Source organism: Castor canadensis, chromosome 10, assembly GCF_047511655.1.
Source record: "Castor canadensis chromosome 10, mCasCan1.hap1v2, whole genome shotgun sequence".
Lineage (NCBI taxonomy): Eukaryota > Metazoa > Chordata > Mammalia > Rodentia > Castoridae > Castor > Castor canadensis.
Window position 1 is genome coordinate 108,940,086 of NC_133395.1, and position 22,184 is coordinate 108,962,269.

General features: G+C 37.3%; 1 non-coding gene across 1 annotated transcript; it reads right to left on the bottom strand.

Annotated features, from left to right (window-relative positions):
- Positions 1–17,162: 17,162 nt before the first annotated feature.
- LOC141413125 (U6 spliceosomal RNA) lies at positions 17,163–17,265 on the bottom strand. The gene has a single exon (XR_012437948.1). It is a non-coding gene; the product is annotated as a U6 spliceosomal RNA (small nuclear RNA).
- Between the last annotated feature and the right edge of the window lie 4,919 nt (positions 17,266–22,184).

Consider the following 22,184-nt stretch of genomic DNA (forward strand, 5'->3'; position numbering starts at 1 on the left):
CAAAGGTTATGGACTTAATAAAAAAAAGTGTTCCATCTTGGCAGAAATTTGAATTCTTACCTATGAAAGAAAATCTGCATGTAGCTGTTTTATTCTATAAGTGACGACTTCACAACACTACATTCATGATACTCCTACTAACCCATGGCTGTGAGACAATCTGGGAAATTTCATGGCCTCATTGTGCAGTAACTACCACTCATTTTGAGAAGAACGGCCAAGGAAAGTGAGCTTGGGCATTAAAGTTCAAGTTCTAGCACCACCATTCACTGTGTATGTAGCACAACTGAACAGAAATAATCCTTGATGAGATAAAATTCCAGAAAAATGACCAGGATGTGGAAGCAAGACTAGCCATTAGAATCTTGCCTCATTATCAGATTACAGAAGCTATTCAGTCTAGATTTCTATGTACTATGTGGTAGAACACAATAGGATGCTTAAAATTAGAATTTTGTGATGCCCACAAAGGAATGCATTCAAAATAACTGAAGGAAAATGAGACTTATCACAGTGAGCTGCTTAACCTTCAATTCTCATCCTCATTCTCCCTTTTCTCTCTCTCTCTCTTTTCCTCCCTCCCTCCTAAAATCCACAGGTTCAGCTATATAATAGGGGTAGAAGAGTTTTAAACTCTCTTTGGTATAAGCCATCAAGAACTCATTGCTCTGGAACATGGCTGCCACAACCCTTCCTGGAGAACATCATTAAAGACTTCCTGAACAACCATAACTCGGGTATTCCCCTAAATTTACTCTCCAGAGTCTAACCCCTAACTGTTCACCAAGAAAAAACGACCCAATGATGAAATGTTTGGGAAGCCACATATTTTATACCTCTCTTGGAAATTCTCAGTTCCTCTTAAAAGAACTAATATTTGCAAGAAATAAATCAGTTTAACTTTGAATAATGTGGTATTTCACAAACATACTCAACTTTGTCCTCATGGTAGTTATTTAGAAATCTTCCTTCAGTATTCCACCAAACATATTCAGGAAATTCTTGTTTCATTGCTTGGTGCCCGGTATCATCTGGGCCGCCTTTACAATGCCAAGTTAGATCAAATGAGAGGATCCCAAGGAAAAGATTTTTCAGTATTACAATACTGATCATTCTGTTTATGATGTGTGTTTTTGTGATGATTCCAGGCAATTTAACAAATGACAGGACAAGCAAAAAGAAAGGAAGTCTATACCAAAATATGCACACTCAGCCATTATATGTGCTAGAATTCTTCCCATTAAGCCTCCCTACTCAAGGAGATTTAAATGAGAGTGATTCATGTACCTCAAAAATTCAAATGAAGTCTGAGCTTTAGTCCTTTGTAGGTTTAGCAGTGTAAATGTTTTGGCCATGCCTTTTGGTTTTCCTCTGTGTTGACTGCATTTTCAGTCAAGATTCTTTTCTCTGGCAGTTTCTGGCATTTTAAAAATAATAATAGTAGCTCCAGAAAAAAGGATCTCTCTTTCTAGACAAAAGACATGACTTGAATTGAACCAATTTGTATCACTCACCCATCTTTAATTCAATTTTTGTTAGTCAAGAAGATGAACTAGGAGGTGGGGATTTGGCCAGGCAAGAGTGATGTTATCAGAAGAAAGTGAGTAAACAAAATGAGGGTATCCACAACATCCATCAAAAAAGGCCTACCTGTGTGTGTCTCCTCAGCACACACTGACCATTAAATAATACATTATCCAGTAGGTCTCTCTGCCCCATGAATCTCTCCTGTGTCCAGGACTGCTTACCTAGATGACCACAAAAAGAAGTTCGCCCAGGAACACAGGCCACATTGAAAACAACCATCCTTTTCTTCTAGGTGGATGCTAAATATGGATGTGTGTATTAGAGCACTCATGAGCCTCATAATTGTTGCATGCTCTGCAGAGAAGACTGATACCATTGTTTAAAAAAGTGGCCAGCTGACATACATTAGGGACATGGGGGACATGGTGTGTGTATATCCTTTTGCCTCCTTACAATGAAATCTAAGCCTCTGTCATACCATAAGCCCAGAGAAAAATACCAAATGCTATTTTTAGATAATCTACTATTATGCTGAATGCTTCAGAGATTCTGAAGCTTAATCTTAACATAGAATAGTCTGTTTTCAAAAAGCTCCAGTAGTGTTTAGGAAGAGAAAGTAATGCTGTATAGTAAGAAGAACATGGACTATGGAACAAAATATATCTTCATCTTTCATCCAACAACTATTTATTACGTACCTAAGAGGTACCAGGTATTATTCCATGCGCTGAAGATACATCAGTAAACAGAATTTTAAAATTTCCCTCATCTAGTTTACACTCCAGTGGAACTTACATTTGACTTTTTAGGTCAACAAGTTACAAGCTCTATAAACTTGAATTTTTTAAGAGATGACAACCCCCTCTTTAAAGATGTACAGTACAAACTACAAACGATAAGGTACAGTATCTAGGACATAAGAGATAGGCAATAAATGGCTACTGTTATGGCTATTGTTCCAATGTATACAAATGGTTGAATAGCTTCAAAAGAACTATCATGATGTTTTTGCAATAAAAAAGAGAGTACATAAAATTAGATATAAAAAAATCACAAGTGAATTCTCCCAGTAGACAAAAAAAGATAGTCATTATGTTTCCTTACATTATTAATATAATAAAGATAGTACATAGTAACAAACAAATAAGAAGCAGGGGCAAGAGTCTTCACCAATCAACATTTCTGGAACATCCCCCAGTCTTTAGGACAGTCCTCTAACCTCTGCACAGTTCCATTGCTCTTTGCTCTGCAATTTTCAGAATAGTATGTTATATTGGCTTTACCTTGCTGTTCATATCAAGAATAAATAATTAGAGAAATGTAGCTTTTAAACTGTGGCTACTCCAGAAAAAAATAGAATGGAGAGAGAAAGAGAGAGAAAGAGAGAAAGGCAAGCAGTACCATAAGGAAACTGTTTTTCACGGCCATATAACCCCAGCAATAGAACACTAATAGCTGTTAAATACTTGCCTAATCCTACAAGTGAACAGATTATTGAAAATTTCAAAGTGGCAGCTTTGATTTGAAGATTCACCTCATTGACTATCTAATTCATTCCTAATGACATAATCATTGGTGAACAGTAAACGCAATTCGGAGGGTCAGAACTCTCCTATTAGTCATTAGCTTTTATATCCAGAGTGCTGTTTTACTACTGAGCCTTGTATTTTAGTATTTAAAAGAAGAAGAAAGTATCCCCATTTCCAAGGTGATGGTTATTAAAGTGTGCCACAAACTGCACATGGTTATTATAGCACAAATAGAGAGCTGTTGGAAACACACACAAAATATATTTAAATCTGTATTGCTGAAAAAAAATTTCACAAATAAAACTCAGCTAGAGAGAAATTAATTACCTTATTATGTTCCACATGGAAAACAAGTGTTAGATACCCTGCTGCATTGTTTGTGGTAAGCAATCAATATTTTACTGTCTAACCACATTTAACTTTACATGTATATCTAAATCCTTTTCTACTAGGAATTCTAATATAATACTCTAAGCATAACTCATGACCATATTCAGGTGAATTAAAGATTCCCTGAAATACACCACTTGGAGGAAGTCGTATTTCATCTGCATCTGTTTGTCTTATTCATTTCCTAATCCTTCAACCCCCAATTCTCTCTACAGTCCTTTACTAATTTAAACAAAATATGTTCAATTTGGACTTTCCTAGTAAAGTATCAATCTTTACATTTACCCTGTCATAGACCACTAATAAATACCAAAAATATTAATATAGTGAATAGTTATAGAAAAATAAGTTTCCAAAATGTTTTATCATTAATTAAAGAATTGTTCTTGCTCATACTAAATTCCTTTGAAAGCTTTGCTTATAGACTCAGTTGCCTGTAGCTCAAATTTTAATTTGCTTCTTACATTCTGAAGATGGATGGGATAGGATTGTAGTGTTTTGGGTTTGCTATAGTTAACCTAAAATCCTCAGAAATTGTTGAATGGTAAATTCAAGACCTCTTTAACCATGGAAGAAACATTTTCATAACCACTGTTTGTGGAGGATTTTTCATTTAATATTTGTTATCAATGCTTCTATATTTCTAAATCCAATTGAGGGGCTAATGCTAAAAAAAATAGTGGCAAAATAGAGGAAATGCATGATGACATGTGTTTATATATAGAAAGAAAAGTGATAAGTCTAAGGAAAAGGGTTAGAGACGCTTGCCTTTTGAGTCATCTTGAAGTTACCACACCTTATTCATTTTATTTTATTTTACAGTTTATAAGATTGAAGAGTAATGCTCATTTTACCTTATACTCAATGTTTAAATTTAATAAATGTCCATGTCCTTATGACTACTGTTTCTCTTTCTCAAAAATTTAAAGTTGAATATCTACTTAGAGTGAATTGCTCAGTAAACTCTAAAATCCATACCATTATTGAGTCTTTCCAAGCATTTCCATCGAAGTCTCAGAGAAAATCACTGAGTCCTTTGCTATATCTATCCAAACTGTGCATAGAATCCTGCCATACCTAACCTGGAGTGACACCAAAAAAGTAAAAGCTAGGGTTTCTATTTAATGGAGCTAAGTGGACTTGGAACCCCAATGTGTGCATTGATAACCCAGTCACATTGGTAAAAATAAATAAGTTATTTGATAGGTGAGAAAAATAGCTCTGAGCAACACCATCATAAAATATCAGTGATAATATTTTGTTACCCTCAGAGGTAAAGACTGGCTGATTTATCAATGGGAAGCCCTTTTGCAGATTTTTCCCAAAGGCATAACATCCTCAATCTACAGCTTTCTCAAAAAAAAAAAAATTTAAATAAAGATGTTTTTATTGGAGAGGTTAAGGAGAAATATGGAAGTTTGCCAGGACAGGAAGTTACTGCTTCTCTTTTCCCATGCCTAAAAAAATACAAAGACAGATTATGCCAAAAAAGCCATAAGGAATAATTCAGCCTCAATCCTAACCTAGGCAATGTTCACAAAAATCAGATTTTGCAATTTAAAAATAGCTATAACATATGTGAAGCTGAGTTCTTCTGAAATCTCAACTATCTAAAGTTCTTAAGGGAAAAGTGACTCATCAGCACTCTCGTGGCATTGGAAATCATTTCTGGTCCTTTATCTTTTATTTACAGAAAATATTTGCTCATGATCACTCCAGCAATGAAGATCATAGATAAAGGAAAAATGCATACCTTAAGTTGGAGCCTCTAGTCATTCTTTGTCAAAAGACCTCTAAAAGTACACCACATTCTGTGGACTTCTTATAGAAACCACAACTCCCACCATAACCCTACATTTTTCTATAGGTTCCCTAGTGTACACAGGCTGGCAATTCCTAATATTTCCTTACCTGGATATGTCCAATTAACTTTGATCTTTTTTGTTGCCCTGTCTGGTTGTAATCCCATTTTGCCAATAAGTGAGGCCCAGAGAATGCCCAAAAAGTCATGATGACCCCTAAAAATGCCCAGACAGGATTTCAACAAATCTAAAATGAGATGTAGTTCATTTTAATAATTTTCATAAGACTTGACAAGGTAATGTACTCCACAGTCAAAATTGCATTACTAAGGTATAACTTTGGTGTTCTACTGAGATTCCCACAGATCTCTCAGGTCTTTTTTTAAGAAATGTCCTCAAGCTTCTAAAAAAATGCTTTTGCACATTCTAATGGTTGAGCTCTTTCAGAGTGTGGAAGCTTAGCTCTTTTGTCATAGATGTGGAAAAGCTGCATTTATAAAATAAGAATTGATTGTCATGAAAAGGAATAAACAGAGACATGACACTTTGGCAATTAAAAAGTATGATTGCCATAAAAAATTTGGTAAAAAAGTATGAGGAAAAAAAAAAAAAAGAAAAGTAAGTCTTCCAAAACACTGAGAAAACTTTCAAAGAAATGGAAAAGGTGGGGAGGTGGTAGGGAAAGGGTATACGAAAGTGAATATGGTGCAAATACAAAATGGAAAATATGCAAAGAACTAATCTAAAAGGTCCATGAATGAAATCAAGAAGAAATTAAGAAAAGGAAGGGAAGAAAAAAACAAGTGGAGACAAATTTCCAGAGCTGAAAAAAGACAGAAGTCATGAGAGTGAAGACAACCACAAAGTGCCTAAGGGAAGGATGAGAAGGCTCATCGTGATAACTTAAGGACATTTCAGATCAGAGGATAAAATGAAGATCCAAAAATAGTCTCCAAGAAGGATGGGTTATCTGCAAAGGAAGAAGAATCACAAAGGCATCAGACTTCTTCTCTGTAACATTAAACAATGGGGTAATTCTTTAAAATTAGGAGTAGAAATTATTTTGAACTTAGAATTCTATTTTATGCCAAGATAACAGTGAAAGCAATATAAGCATATTTTTAGACAAAACATTTATGTCCATTAATCCTGTGTTAAAAAAGTAACTTAAGGCTATAATTAGAGACATGAGAAACACGGCATGGACCAAAGATGTATTATTTCTAAAGCAGGAAGTCAATGAACATATATCCCAGGAGGAAAGCTCTGTAACAGAACTGGACATAGTAGTTCCAGGATAGAATGGGAGGCCAGTAGGATGAAAAAAAAATTAGAAGACTATTGCATTCATTTTAAAATAAAGAAGCAGGCAGTGCTTAGCAATTAAATCCAAGCACATGTTTATTTTGTCATGGTGAGGAGGGGGAAAGAATGTTAATTAGAAACTCCAAGAAAAATTGGTGATACAAGAAAAACTTGATTGAACAGGAAATAACTAAATATAGCATGATTTTGAGCGATTAATCCACATGAACACACTTAAGTGGAAGAAAAACGTGCCTAGTCAGACCCCATCATCAAGGCTGACTCACCCACCCCACCGCACCCCCCCTCCCCGGCTGCTGATAGTTCACATGTACATTCTTGACTTCGTTCTTAAGTTTCTTCAGTCTCAGGAAACAGTCTTTCTCAAGGTTTTAGGATTGTCTGCAGCCTTAGTTACACCCAACTTTCACAACAGCTTCTTCCTCTGACCAATCCTTTCTCTCTTCCTTACAATCTCTCCTTCCTCAATTCCTTTGCTGCTTTCTTTTCTCTCCTCTTTCTGAGTCAATTTCCCAAAACCACTCTTCATGCAATTCTCCATCTCAGACTCTGTTTTCAGGGACCTGATATTAAGACACAAGTGTAAAATCACAAGGATGTAGGGAACATGGAGCATTCAGAAAACTGCATCCAATTCTCTCTCTATGAGTAGGACAGGATTCCTGTGGTGAGAAGGCAAGAGAAAAAATTAGATATATGTGGAGGCCAGGGAGTAAAGAGACCCAAATGCTACACAAGGCCTAAGTGCTATGATCCGATCAGTTAAACTCTCCAAACCTCAATGTACTCATTCATAAATTGGGTTTTCAAAAAAAAAACCCTTGAGTTCTTGTGAGAAGACTGGGTAGGGTCTATGTTTTGTGAGGAAATTCAACCAGGATTTATGTAGTTGGGGGAAGCATGGTAACAATAACAATTATCATTTACCAAATAACAGCAATTTTATTAGAAAAAAATCCTGTATTTCTTATTCATCATTGCCTAGCCTAATCTCCTGCAAATTGGTGCTGAATAAATGTTGACTGAATAATGAAAAAATAAATGTGTGACTCCTTCATTTCATTAGGTTTCCCTGAAAGGCTTCACTAATACATTAAATATTAAAGGATGACTAGTGAATGAAATGAAAATCTAACTATTCCAGAAGAGTCCAGAAGCACTCCAGCTTCCATGGGTGTCATCTGTGAATGTATCTTAAAAACTCCTTTGGAATTGATAATATCTTCCATCTGCAACATCTCCTTGGTGTGGTGAATGTCATATGCTACTAAACCCTCAGTGGGTAGCACATCCTCTCTCTGCGCCTTCTGTCTAAAACTCTGAAGAGTATTATTTGTCATCAAGCGTGTCTTTCCACAAGGCATAAACTGGGTATTTACATTTGCTAGTCATTCCGAGTCTTCCCTGAGCTGCACTAAAACTTCCTTCCTACTGACCTCAGTAACATTGTGCTTTGACTCAAGTCATTAAGGATAAAAAAATCACAAGCAAAATCTTGATCTAACCACATTCCCTACAGAGGCAGAAGACACACCAAATTACTTCTGTCTTTGTAATTAAAATATCTGTCCCACAAAGAACTTCTGCCAACTAGATCTTGTTCATATCCTTCTTGGCTGGACACCAGGATTCATTCGGGTTTGAGTCCCTGTACTCAGAAAGCCCAAGGTGATAGACAAATAAGTAAATAAATTTTGAGGGTGTTATTTTTTGAGGGGGTAAGGGAAGTTTTCATATAATTATATGAGCCAAAAATTTTTTTAACATTAAATTTTCTGTGTCTTTTTTTTAACTGAGAAAGGTCTATTATTCCCTCCCCTTTACCACATCTTAACAAGAATATCCTGATTTCATGCAAAAAACATGCATGAAAAAATGGCTCAATCCATTTTTCTTATCAGATCTTTTTTGTCCTGCTAAGTTTCTTTAGGTATAGAATGATATTACTGTTCTCGACTATAACACGATCTATTTCTCTAGTCTCCTGTAAGCTGTTTATCATTTGCTTCTCAATTTCAAATGGAATTAATCTTCTAAAAACAGATTATGCTCTAAGATGTTTTACGGCTAAAAGCTCCATCAAGACTTTTTCACAACTTGCTAATGGAACAAAAAGCAGCCAGGTAACTGTGTTCCAGGTGCTATGATAAATGTTTACCACTGCACTCATCGAAGTCATCAGTGTTGCTTCACAGGCATCCAGGAAGCCTTTTTGTTTCATAAATCATTGAAATATTTCAGGACCTTTTGCATAAGCCAGACATTTTCTTAGTGTTTAGCGTCAATAACAATGAAAATTGGCATGATAACATCTTAAGCAATCTCAAATATCATGTAGGAAGTTCCAGACAGCTTTTCACTAAAAGGCTGCTAAAATAAGGACATTTCACACCTCTCCCCCAACATGCACATGCACACACACACACACACACACACACACCACACCACACCACCACCACTGCCACCATTACCAGCACCACCAACAACAACAGTTAGGCGACTTATTTTAGGACTCATTTATATCTTCTTCTTTGATAGGGATACTACAGCTAGACTTAATGCATAATAAAAGTTTTAATGTTCAATCTATTTATGCCAAGTGGATATAAAACATAAATTAGTTGAACATATTATGGGTGAATTCAACTCAGAATATTTAACAATGGAAGATCCTGCTCAGTGACAGCTTTTTATTAGCAAAATAGATAAGTTCAAAAGAAGGGGAATGTGGCTTTATTAAGACTCATTTCTCTTCTTCCAGTTGCTCAGGCAAAAATTCTTAGAATCATCCTTGATTTCTCTCTTTCTTTCATATCCCACATGCAACCCTTAGCAAACCTTGACGGCCCTAATTTAATATGACCAGAATCCAGCATCTCACCTCAACAGCCACTGCCCTACCTGGCCCAAGTCTCCCAACTGGTCTTCCAGCTTCCTCTTTTATTCTTCTGATATATTCTCCACCAAAAGCCAGAATGATCCTTTAAAACAATGAGCCATATCTTGTTACTCCTTTACCTCAAGCTCTCCAATGACTTCCACTTCAATAAGAAGGAACATCAAAGACATTGCACTGGCCTAAAAGGCTCTCCAAGCCTTAAGAGAGACAACGCCTCTCACCTCATTTCCTGCTACCCTTCCCCCTCATTTATTCCAACCTAACCACATTGGCTTCCTTCCTATCCCTCAGATAATCCCACCTCCTGTTCTTGCCTCAAGCTCTTTGCACTTAATATACCTTTGGCCTAGAATAAATTTCCTCAAGATATCCATGAGGTCAGCTCTCTTACTCCAGAACTCTGCTCAAATACCACCCTAGAGAGCAATAACCACCGTACATAGAAGAGCACATGTACTGGATCCAATATATGTGCCTTCTCAGATTCATTCTGTCCCATCTCTCTCTAGGCATTGGTCATTTGCTCCACTGCCCAAATGGAGTGACTCTAGCAAATACAATCAAATCCCTGCAATTCTTGTGACCAAGCGCAGGTGGTCACCATTAGCTGCCTATTGGTGCTGGCTGACTGAGTTTTTCCCACAGAGAGAAGGCCAGCTCTCTGCAGCTCCAGAGTCCAGGCCCAACCAAACCCATGAGTGTTCTAGCCTGCCCAGTAGCTTCCCAGAGAGACCAAGAAGACAAACCAGAAGTGGAACAGCTCGCTGGGTAAGCTTTGGTCAATAAGAAACAAGAAATACAAAGAATACAACATAAATTGTCCTCTTTTCCTTCTTCTAATAAACAGATTTGAAGTGCAAGGGTTCATATGGTCTCTCTGTAAATGTTCTTGGCAATAGTGTTATATTTTGGATTACAAATAATCTCCAAAGTTTCATGTATAAAAGTCTTGGACAAGCCTGTGGTGCTGTTGGAAGGTGGCGAAAACCTTAGGAGCTCAGGCAAAGAGAAAGGAAGTTAGGTCATTGGGAGTGGGAACTTGAAGGGAATAATGGGATTTCCAACCCCTTTCTCTCTTTTTTTGCTTCCTGGCTGTGAGGTGAGCAGTGTCCTCCACCATGGACTCTTCCCCATGATGTACTCCTTGCCATGAGCTCAAAACCAGTGAAGGCAACCAGTCATGGACTGAAACCAAAAAAACTATGAGCTAAAATAAATCTTTTCTCCTTTTAGGTTGTTTATCTCAGGTTTCTATTTTGTTACAGCAACAGAAAGATGACTAATACATCAAGCAGCCAGCTATTTCTTCTTAGGCTATATAGCCAGTTCAAAAATGAACCACCTTTTATTTGCTTACCTGATTTCTCTGCTCTATTTTCCCTTTTCTTCCACTTTTGTTGCATCTCCCAGAAGTGTCAGGATACAAGTTGCATCCAGGCTCTGTGTTCTAGAGAATTAAAATATACATATACAACATGCTGTACTTATCCTATTTTATTTCTCTTCTTTGCTATTGTTTATCTCTTTTTAAATTAAACCTACCTTTTTTATTCAGACATAAGAATTGCATATATTTATGTGTAATGCAATGCTTGCATGTATGTTTTGTGTGATATATCTTTGTCTATCACCACTTACAGAACATAAACTCCAAGAAGGCAGTTTTGTTTCCCAACGCCTAGAACATGATCTAACCCACAACAGGCATTTGATAAATGTATGTCTAGAGAATAAACAAATGAGAAGTTTGTGGGAAAATGTAGGATTAAATACTAGTTTTTAAAAACACAGAAAATGAAGATTAGTATTTTATATAAGACCTGCATCTAGATGTCCAGGGTCCCTCCTAGAATTTTTCCTGTTCTTCGCATTTTCCTTACTTTCACAAAATTCATTTGTTAGCTCTCCACTCAAACTTAAAACCTAAAACTTCAACTGTGGGCAAAACCCCTTCTGCCAATTAGGCTCACTACTAACATAACTGTCTCCTACCATACAGCCTTTTTCCCAATCCGCCAGACAGGATCTGTACATTCTTAGTGCATATTTTACTCATTCTTACAGAACTGAGTAATATCCTAAAATAGATCCACATGCCTTTAGCCTTTACCACACACCTCCTTACAGATACACACAGGATTAGCATCCAAACTCCTGTTGCTAATCTTTTCATTAATGCTAATTACTGATTTCCGAGCTCATACAACGTTATAGATGTTATGGTGGCCATTTAGTTCTCACAACCACCCCGAAAAGTGTGACAATATCTTCAAACTCATTCATATTAAAGTGTTTGGGGCTTATTATATTCTCCTCGGGGTTATTTGCCTGGATGAAGCTGACTTCATCAATAGAAATGAATCACTCCGGCACAACGTCTTGCATCGAGGAGCAGGAGATTCCGTGGGGAAGGCAAGGCTACTTTCTTCCTCATACTCCTCAAATCACAGTCCTTTCCAAGTCAGTGATTTATGGCTTTATAACTAGCCTGGAATTGCTTCAGGAGAACATGTTCTGTCTCTTCATGTGATTTAAAGCTCCTTGAGATCAGGTAGTCTTTTATTTGTTGCATAGACCTGGAAAAAAATGTTTTATTTGTTAACTTGATTCCTGCTTCTAACCTGCCTGTACTTCTACCACTAGATCTATTCTCTCAAAGAAATAGTCTTCAATGTGGATGCACAAGATGATGTCTTGGGGGTACCAAAAAATTATATATGTATATATATGTGCATATACACAAATATGTATGTGTATATGTATATGAAGAAATGGTACAAGCTAATTGAATTTACTATATGGAGTCATACTGGTGTCTTCACTTGATTATATGTGATATGTCCAGGGTAATAAGATACATGATATATCCAAGCACAGAGATGACCGAGATATCTTTACCTTTCTTGCACATTCAGTAAATTGCAGTCAGAATATCTTAGTAAAAATGAGGTTAACAACTATATAACAGTATTAATTAAACTAGCCCTGGTAATGTGGACACCTGGCTTAAAGATTTCTGCAGGAATGGAAGAAAATATCAATTTTGCAAACTCAAGTAAATAAGAAAATGGTGGAGGTAAAATTCTTATTCCTAAAATAGACTCTTCGTCTAACACATAGGCTCAGTGACAAGAAATTGTCTTAAAAAAAGAATTTTAAGTTATCCTGAAGACCATTTTAAAATGTGGATTTACATATATATTTTCATTAATAATAACCTTATCCTATATACCAATTATGTCTTCACATATTGATTAATGACGATGATATGACTATATTTCTTTGAAAAATAGTAATGGTTATAGGAAATAGTCATAATTAACAAGATTTTTTTTAAATAAGCATCAAAAACAAAGGGTCAAGCCTCTGTAATTTTTTTCCAAAGATGCTTATATTAGGCAACCTTCAACCCACTAGTTTAAATTATTTTGCCAAACACTTAAAGATCATCTTGGTTTGGTTTGGTTTTGAGATAGGTCATTGCTCTGTAGCATAGGCAAGCCTTGAACTTGTGATCCTCCTCCCTCAGCTTCCCAAAGTACCAAGGTTTACAAGTGTGTGCCACCTTGCCCAATGTAAAGTTTCTTTCTAACAGTGAGTACAAAGGAGGCATACTACTACAGATATCCTAACTTTTTGCTTTTGTGAATGCTGAGATAGTACATGCAAAACAACATGGTACAAACCAAGATGAACACATCGGTCAGCAAATGCAGAATATTTTTAACCAGTTCCAAAACTCTTTCAAACAAATAATTTGAGTGGCATTTGAATCCATTTTGATAACAATTAAAAAACGTAACATTGCTTATTGGTTTGTAAGAACTACTGGTTGACAGCAGACAAGATTGAAATCTACTAACACCAAGTATTAACAAAAGCCTTACCATAATTAGTAAAGGGAATTTAGTGAAAACAGTCAGCAAGGAAATTCTTATGTGTCTTTGTGAGATACTTTATTCAGTTGCAAAAACACATAGCAGAACATTGAAAAGAACTGAATTATGAAGCATATTTAAAGCACTATATCACAACTTTTTAAACCTAGGTTTTCTAAAATAGTGAGGCGTATTCAAATATAATAATAATTTTAATGAGAACAAAACACAATTTTGTACTGCTAATACTTAAAATGAAGCAATGATCGTTTATTTCATCATTAGCTCAGCCTTTTAGGGTTATAGTTGGTTTTATACAGGTTTTATGATATACATAACATATATTTACATGGTAGTTTGCCTATAACTTGCAAATAAGTGAAATATACATGGAGTGAGGTTGTTCATGAAAAATATTTTTACTAATAGGAACATGCAAGCAAAGAATTTTAGAAAATCACGTGTCCTTAGGCAATACTAATCACATTGTGCCCTGTAAACCCACACCATTAGTGTGACATGTGACATTGTTGGAAATGCAAATTCTAGGGCTTCATCAAAAACCAACGAATCAGAATGTCTCAGATAGAGGGACAGAGATATGGGTTTTTAACAAGATTTTGAAGTGATTCTCTGATATAGTCAGAAATGTATTGCCCTAAAGCACAGATTCATCAAGACATTCATCTTTAAAAGCTGCCTGGTGCTGACTAAATTAAGGCCAATCTTCTCACCATATCATTCCAAGGCTCTCCAAATACAGCCAAGTCTCACTTTCTGGCCCATTTCCATGACTCCCCACCAAGTTGGATGCCCTAAATATTCTTTCACTCTTCTCCTTTTTAATGTTTTTCTAGCTTCACCTAAAACTCCTCCCCAACACTACCATGACTACTTAACCAAAATCTCTACAACCTTCAATGCCTGCCTCATGCGATATTCTATTCTAAAAAGACTTGTATGATGTTTGAAGAAAAAAAAAAAACCTACCTATAAATTCTCTCTCTCTCTCTCCCTCTCTCTCTCTCTCTCTCCTTTTTAATGCTCAAGCATCTTGTTTATTCACTTCCCCCTGGCATCTAGCCCATACTGTATTCGTCATGCATTATAGTCATTTGGATATGCATCACATTCTTTCTATAGTTTGCAGTCTCCTTAAGAAAGAGAATTTAACCTGCCTGGAATGCAGGGGGGAGGAGGAGAGGGGATGGGAGGGGGGCAGGGGACAGAAATGACCCAAACAATGTATGCACATGTGAATACATGAATAATTTAAAAAAAGAAAGAGACTTTATTAATCAAGATTTCTTTTATCCTCTAGATAAGCACAGGGTCTAAAAAGTACAGCATTTGTGTTTAGTCACGCTTTTGTCATTGTAACAAAATACCAGACAGAACAACTTAAATGGAGGAAAGATGTTTTTGGCTCACAGATTCAGAGGTTTCAGTCCACTGTCTGTGAGCTCCACTGTTTCTGGGTTGTGGAGAATCAGAGCACCGTGTCAGGGAAGGCAGGGAGGAGCAAAGGGGGTCCCCTCATAGAGGCTGAGAAACAGAAAAAGACAGACAGAGAGAGGCCGAGAACAAGATGTAAGCCACCAAAGACATTCCCCCAGTGACAACTTCTTCCCACTAGGCCCCACCCCCTAAAGTTTCCAGAAACTCCTGACATGGCACTACCACCTGGGACCATGTTTTCAATAACATGAGCCTTCTGGAGGACACTTCATATCCAAACAACAACATTCTGCCCCTGGCTCCTTCTCTCTATGCAAAATGCATCAAAGTCCATCTCTAAGTTCCAAAGTCTTAAAAGCTCCAGCATTATTCAAAAGCCCAAGAAATTTTTCAGTCTAAGAATCAAAGCAAACTCTTAGTTGTGAACTCCTGTAAAATCAAAAGCAAGTTATCTACTCCTAGATATAGTTGCACAGAGTAAACATTCCCATTCCAACAAAGCCCAACAGGGAAACCATTAAACACTGAAGATCCAAGTTTAGCATCAGGGCACATGGTGTCATGATGTAAGCTCCAAAAGGCTTGGGAAGCCCCACCTGCTATGGTTGTGCTGTCTGTAGCCCACACGGCCTCTCTCCTTAACTGGCTCTGCTTATTACCTGCAACTTTTCCTTGGTAGACATTCCACATTCCTGGCATCTCCAACATCCTAAGATCTCCATCGCAGTTTAGGCTTCACCTCACAGCATCATGCATTACTCTCTCAGGGGCTGCCTACAGCAATCTTGACTTGACACATTGCCTGGCCCCTAGGCCTTCTTTCAAAGTCTGGGTGGAAGCTTCCATGACCCCCTTAAGTCTTGCATTCTGTAAGCCTGCAAAACCAGCATCATGAGGATGATACCAAGGTCTGCCACCAGCTTAAGCAGCAGCTATGCCACAGTGGCCTCTGAGTGTCTAGGTGGCTGAACATGGGGAAATACTTCCCTAGGTGCCCCTGTATGACCAGGGTACTTAGGACTGTCTTCTCAAAGCAGTCTTTCAAATGAGTTCAAACCCTTCACACCCTTGAATCTGCAATGATGGGAACTGACCATATTTGAGATACCCTCAAGGCATCTTTCTTTTTGTCCTGGTGCAAAGTACATGGTTGCTTTTTAGTGGCTTTAATCTCTTTCACAACAATGCTCTCCTTGTCTGCAACTTCAAACATACTCCTTTTTCTGGTCAAATTGTAAACTTTTCAAATCTTTCTGGTCTGTGTTGGGTTTTTTGTTTGTTTGTTTGTTTGTTTTTTTGCTCCCAATTTATACTATAAACTTAGCTGAAAGCATAATAGTAACAATTTAACAGTAATAACCATGCCACAGACTGAATACTGAGCTCCTTTGAAATTTCTTCTGTCAGAGTAACTAGTCCATCACCTTTAAACTCAGCCTCCCTCAATGTCTCAGAGAATAGACAAAATGTAGAGAAGACTTTTGCCAGCATCTAAAATGACCGCCTCTACTCCAATTCCCAAGAGTTCTCATTTTCATATGGAGCCTCATGAGCACAGTCTTTTTTAAAACACTTTATTAATATTTAATAGTTGTACAGGGAGTTTCATTGTGACATTTCCATATGTACCCCAGTTTGGCTCATCCTCTCCATTATTTTCCCTCTTCCCCTCACACTTCTTAAAATGGTTTTGACAGGTTTCAATGTTCCATAGTCACACATGTACAGAAAATAGATCAACTATATTCACCTTCCTTTACCCTCTTCATTTATCTTCCTCCTCCCACTAATATCCTCTCCTTAGCATAACTTGTTTTACATTCCTGTCTTTCATTATTTAAGTGATGAGCACAATCTTTACTGTTCACATTTCTATTGGTCTTCTGAGCTCCCACCAGAAATACTCTGTAAGCCCTGCTTACGACATTCTAGACTTTCTCTATCCAATTTCTCCAGACTTTTCCAAATATCCCCCTCAAACAAATTCCAAGGGCTTAAGAATAACAAGGTCAACTTTAATCACAGCAACAACCTCACTTCCCGGGTACCTATTTTCTGTGTTAGTCACACTTTTTGTCACTGTGACAAAACACCTGAGAGGACAACTTTATTTTGGCTCACAGTTTCAGAGGTTTCAGTTCATGGTCAGTGAGCTCCATTGCTTCTGGGCTATGGTGAGGCAGGGCATCGTAGTGGGGAGTAGGGAGGAGCAAAGTTGATCAGCTTTTGTGTGTGTGTGAAAGCCATGGCATTTCTTTTCTTTTTTAAATAACAGTTGTACAGGAGGATACATTATGATATTACTTATGTGCTTACACTATATCTGGGTTAGATTTACCCCCTCCAACATTCTAAAAATATGGAAGTCTTCACAAATTTGCATGTCATCCTTACACAGGAACCCTGCTAATCTTCTCTGTTTCCTTCCCCTTTTAGTATATGTGCTGCTGAAGCAAGCCCAGTTGGTCATATTATGGAGGCCAGGAGGCATAGAGAGAGACAGAGAGGGGTGTGGGACAGGATACAGACCCCAAGGACATTCCCCCAGTGACCTACTTCCTCCAGCTAGGCTCCAGAACCTCCCAAAATAGCACCACCTAGCTGGAGACCAAACCTTCAATAAATGAGCCTTTTAGGGGGTTCACTTCATACCCAAACTACAGCAGCATTGAAATAAAGTCCCATAACTGAGTTCTGCTTGCACTGTCTCCCTATTACTCCATTGGGGACATTACATCATCATAGAGGACCTGAATTTCCCATAGACTTTCCATGTTCTTGTGTCACTCATTGACTGTCTCTTCCCTGCACATTGCATTTTCAGTTGGATAAGCTGTATCACTTACTTAGGCATGATTTGGGGAATCAACACGAGAAAGCAAATGGTTTTTTTAATGGTTACTATGTTTGAGGGTTTACCCAGTGCCAGACACTGTACAAAGAGCTTGAAAGGATGATTCATTCAGTCCTAACAAAAGGTCTTTGTGGTGGCCATATTACTACTCACATTTTAACAGATGAGGAGACTCAGGTGCAGAAAGGGCTATCAGAGAGGTAGAACCTGGACTAGAATCCAGGCCAGCTGTCTACAGAGCCTGCACAATTAACCTCTACATTACTCTGCTAACAACAGAAGGTAACAATACATCAGGGCCACCTTTATATTAAATCCGAGTCACTAGCTCTCATATACACATGAAAAATCACATGCATTAGAGTCTACCTCAATAGCAATATAAAAGGTATGCTTTTACTATGTACATTCAATTTGAATCTAGATCAAAGAAATCTAAACTACTCTTCATTTAGGCTATAATCTTATATTCCAAAGCTTAAATGCTTATAAGAAAGCTTTATCTAATTTAAGATTACTAGCTCAAATGTAAGCACAGAGTTAATACTACTTTTCCTCTAAAGTAATCAGTACAAAGGGTTCTATTCTCCCATAGTAAAATGTCATGTAACTTGAACTAGTAAGCAATCACTATCTTTTCTTTATAAGAAAAAAGACTTTGAAATATGTACCATAACCTCTGAAAAATACAATCCTCCCCAAGAAATGAGGCATTTTTTTCTAACAAAAACGATGGGCAATTGATCTATAGTTCTTTTCTTTCTCAAAAAAAAATTATTGTATATTGTGTAATGATCATTATAATTAAAAATTAAGATGGCTTGCAATAATTCCATCATTATTTGATTCAAAATCTTTATAAAATATTGGCATTTTCCAACATTTATTTTTCCTGTCTATGTTCCATTTAAGGCCAAATTTTCAAACCCAGCTGCCAAATTACACATATAATTACTGCATTTGCGCACAAAAATGTGATAATTGCTTACACAATTTCAGAGGCCAGCTTGAGGCTCCTTTCCAAATTTGTTTTACATGTACAGTGCGGTGTATGTAGTTTTATATAAAAACGGGAGAAGTAGAATTCATGGTTCAGCTGGGTAATGTGTGAGAATGGGTACAAAATAAAGCCTTTCAACAAATGCCTGTCATATTTTCTCCCAATAGACCTTTACTGAAGTCTTATAGAAGAGTTCAAACTTTAGCTGGTATTGAATTAATGGCAATGGAAGGGGATGATGCATGGTATATGCCTTACTTTTTTGCTTGATCTGTCATGAGGCATTCTTCTATGAACTGCTTCTATCAACCTGAATAAGAAAGATAAATGTTACGTAAGGTCACAATTGCGCAGTTGACCAATGTGACCCCAGTCTCGATAAGGCAGACTGATTTTGCACTGGTGACTGGGAATTTACCTTTCCAACTTTGCATGACAGTTGATAATACTGACAGGTGTGTATAGACATAGGGCATAGTGAGTATTCCCAGTGAAAGCTTTAGTTCCAAAAAAAGATAAAAAAATGAGATCTAGTTATTTATATGCATTAGTGAGTTCATCTAAGATACTTTTATTTCTGCACAGGTAGGGTAGAAAACTGTGGTCATTAATTATATAAAATTATACCTAGGCTCAAAAAAAATCTACTTCCCAAAATCAAGGACTATGGATCTGATATATGACTATGGCTAGGTATCTGACTATGGACCTGACCAGAAGAAATTATGGTGGAAACCTATTAAATATTTCTTGCCAAAGAAACTCCCACAAATACTGTCCCAATCACTATCTCAAATAATCATAACAAATATTTCCTGAGCATGTGATAGATACTAAACAATATTCTAAGCATTAAAGTGGAAACATGTTACCTAAATTAGGTCCTTGGTTCTATCACTAAACTAGATCAACCAATAGTGAAACTCAGTCAACCTCTGGACTTCCAATTACACAAACTAGTAAGTCTCATTTTCTACTTAAGCCAGTCTGAGTTTTGCCTTTCTATAATTAATGTACCTTCTAAGGTTATTTGTATATTGGGAAATAATAGCCTGGGAAAGCTTTGATTTCTATGAAATCTCCTGAGAAATTCAAGCTAATATCAGGAATATTCATCCCCATTCCAGCCATGGTCCTTCTTGTGCTATGAAGTCCAGCAATAACTTGTTTGTGAGATTCTGCAGCAATGTGGACTAGTGAGAGGCACATAAGACCTGACTCAGCTCAATTGCGCCCCCTTTCACTTACTAACTTGGATGAGATGACCATGTAATTAATTATCCAAGTCAGGATATTTATGAGTACAATAAAGTATTGTAAACAATGTCCCTAACACAATAGTCGTACTCTGGAACAGTGCTGGGAAAATAAGCATGTACCTGTGGTTTGATTGCTTTGGACAAGTGTATGAGTTTCAGTTCACACTTGTAGAAAATGATGCTAGTACTATTTCTTTTGCAAAACTGTTAGAGAGTTCAAGCAGATAAAGAAAGCTTAGTAAGACACGTAATAGGAGCTCAATGTTGGAAGTGTTGGTTTTATAAAATAGGATCCTCTCACTTCTTTCATCTAAATGCTTCTGAACTGGTAATTATTAATAATATATTCATATATTTATAGATTTAGAGTTTTCTTTTAAATATAATTGTTAATTAAGCTAAATAAATAAACATAGAATCTATAACTCAAAACCTTTGTTTTACCTTCCGTATCTTTTTTTTACTGTGTTTATTAGCATGCATTAATAGTGAGGGAGTTTCATTGTCTTTCCATAGATGTGTTCACTCCCTCTGTTGTGTTCCCGAACCTTCCTTCAAGGTGGGTTGGCTGGTTTCATTGTGCTATTTTCATATCTTTCTCCTATCCCTCTCCCCTCCTCATTGACCTCCCCCCTCTGCCCCGGACAGTCCAACTTTTAAACTCAACAAACTTTAATAATCTGCTAAAACTGGGGTCATCTTGTATATTAGACAATTTTCAGGGGTTTAGGAAAATTTGTTTCCCTCCAACAAATGATTTCTTGATTTATGGATTCATTTTAACATGACTGTCGCTAACTTGGCTCATAACCACCATGATTTCCCCTAAGTAGCCCTGGTCAGTTTTCCCTGCATCCATTCCCAATGTATTACTCATAGACAAAACCATAGGAGTGGTATGTGGAGCTCTAAGACCAGACCCTGACACCACGATGTGCCTGACCCTTTGATATTAGTTTGAAATGAGTTGGGTACACTGCTGCTCAAATGAAGTCACTTTGATCCACTTCCTAAGACCCCATCTTCTGAGTCAAGCCACATGGACCCAACTGCTCTTGATCCCACCCCGACCACAATTCTGGCAGTAAGTCCCTAGTAAATTGCATTCCGCACAATCCTGGATCATTCTGTCTGTAATCTTTAGTCTCACGTAGCACCGTAGGTCAAGTTCCAGAATACTTGGTGATTCTTAAAATTCCCTAACCACTGAAAATGGTTATGCCTTACATTTCTATAAAACTTTTCAGCTTAGGGTTTGTTGTAGCAATTTGCGATGTCATGCAGTGACCTTTGATCTAGGGAAAACTCCTAAGGAAGAGATTACACCCAGGTATTGGGTCTTTCAGCCAATATGCCCAACTCTGAACACTGTAGACATACAGACCTCTCAAAATGTTTTGTAATTCTTGTCACCAACCCAAATGTTTTCTTTCTAGCATGTGATTGACTCTTATAATATCAAAAGAAATTACTTCTCAACCCCCAACATTTGATCTCTACATGATAAAGCAAAGTCACATCAATGCTATCAAATACTTCTCTAGCACAGGAATATGGAACATCTATCCGTCAGGTTCCACTCAGAAGACAAAAATGACACCACTTATCTAAACAGAGAAAACTTAATAAAAAGATTTTTTAACTAGGCAAATAAAAGGATGAAAAAGGAATTCCAAAGTATCGTGGAGATATAATTTCAGAAAGCAGCTATTGCCCCTGGGACTGGGGTAATAAAGAAAAAGGGGTAGGAATTATTCAAATTTCTTATGTTCTAAGCGACCCCATCGGCTGGGGTCTCTTCATTCAGCAAATAGTTCCAGGGGCTGGAGGCAATTTCTGAGAAAGGTACTCTAGCCAGCTGGGGCTAGTGTCTCTGGAGAGGAAGCAATGAAGACTGAAATGCTAGAGAAGCTGCAAGCTGGATTCACTGCTGCTCTAGGAAGGAACTTGTAAAGAAGTGTTGCTAGAGTGGCTTTCATAGGAACGGGTCAAAGCTACCTTGCAGTTGCTCTCTAGCTCCACACTGGGAAAACCTAACTAGGATCGATCAGCTGCAAGGCAGAAATGTGGTTTGCAGAGTCCCAGTCCCAGCATCGAAAAGCAGAAGACAGGTTGGAATAATCTTACACAGCAGTTGCTTTTACCGTAGGGACTAGGAACTCATAGACCGACTTTTGGACAAGATAAAAATAAGCTGGTTCCTATAAGACATTGCTCATATTTCCTACACCATCATCTATAAAAGTATACTTGAAAACTTTG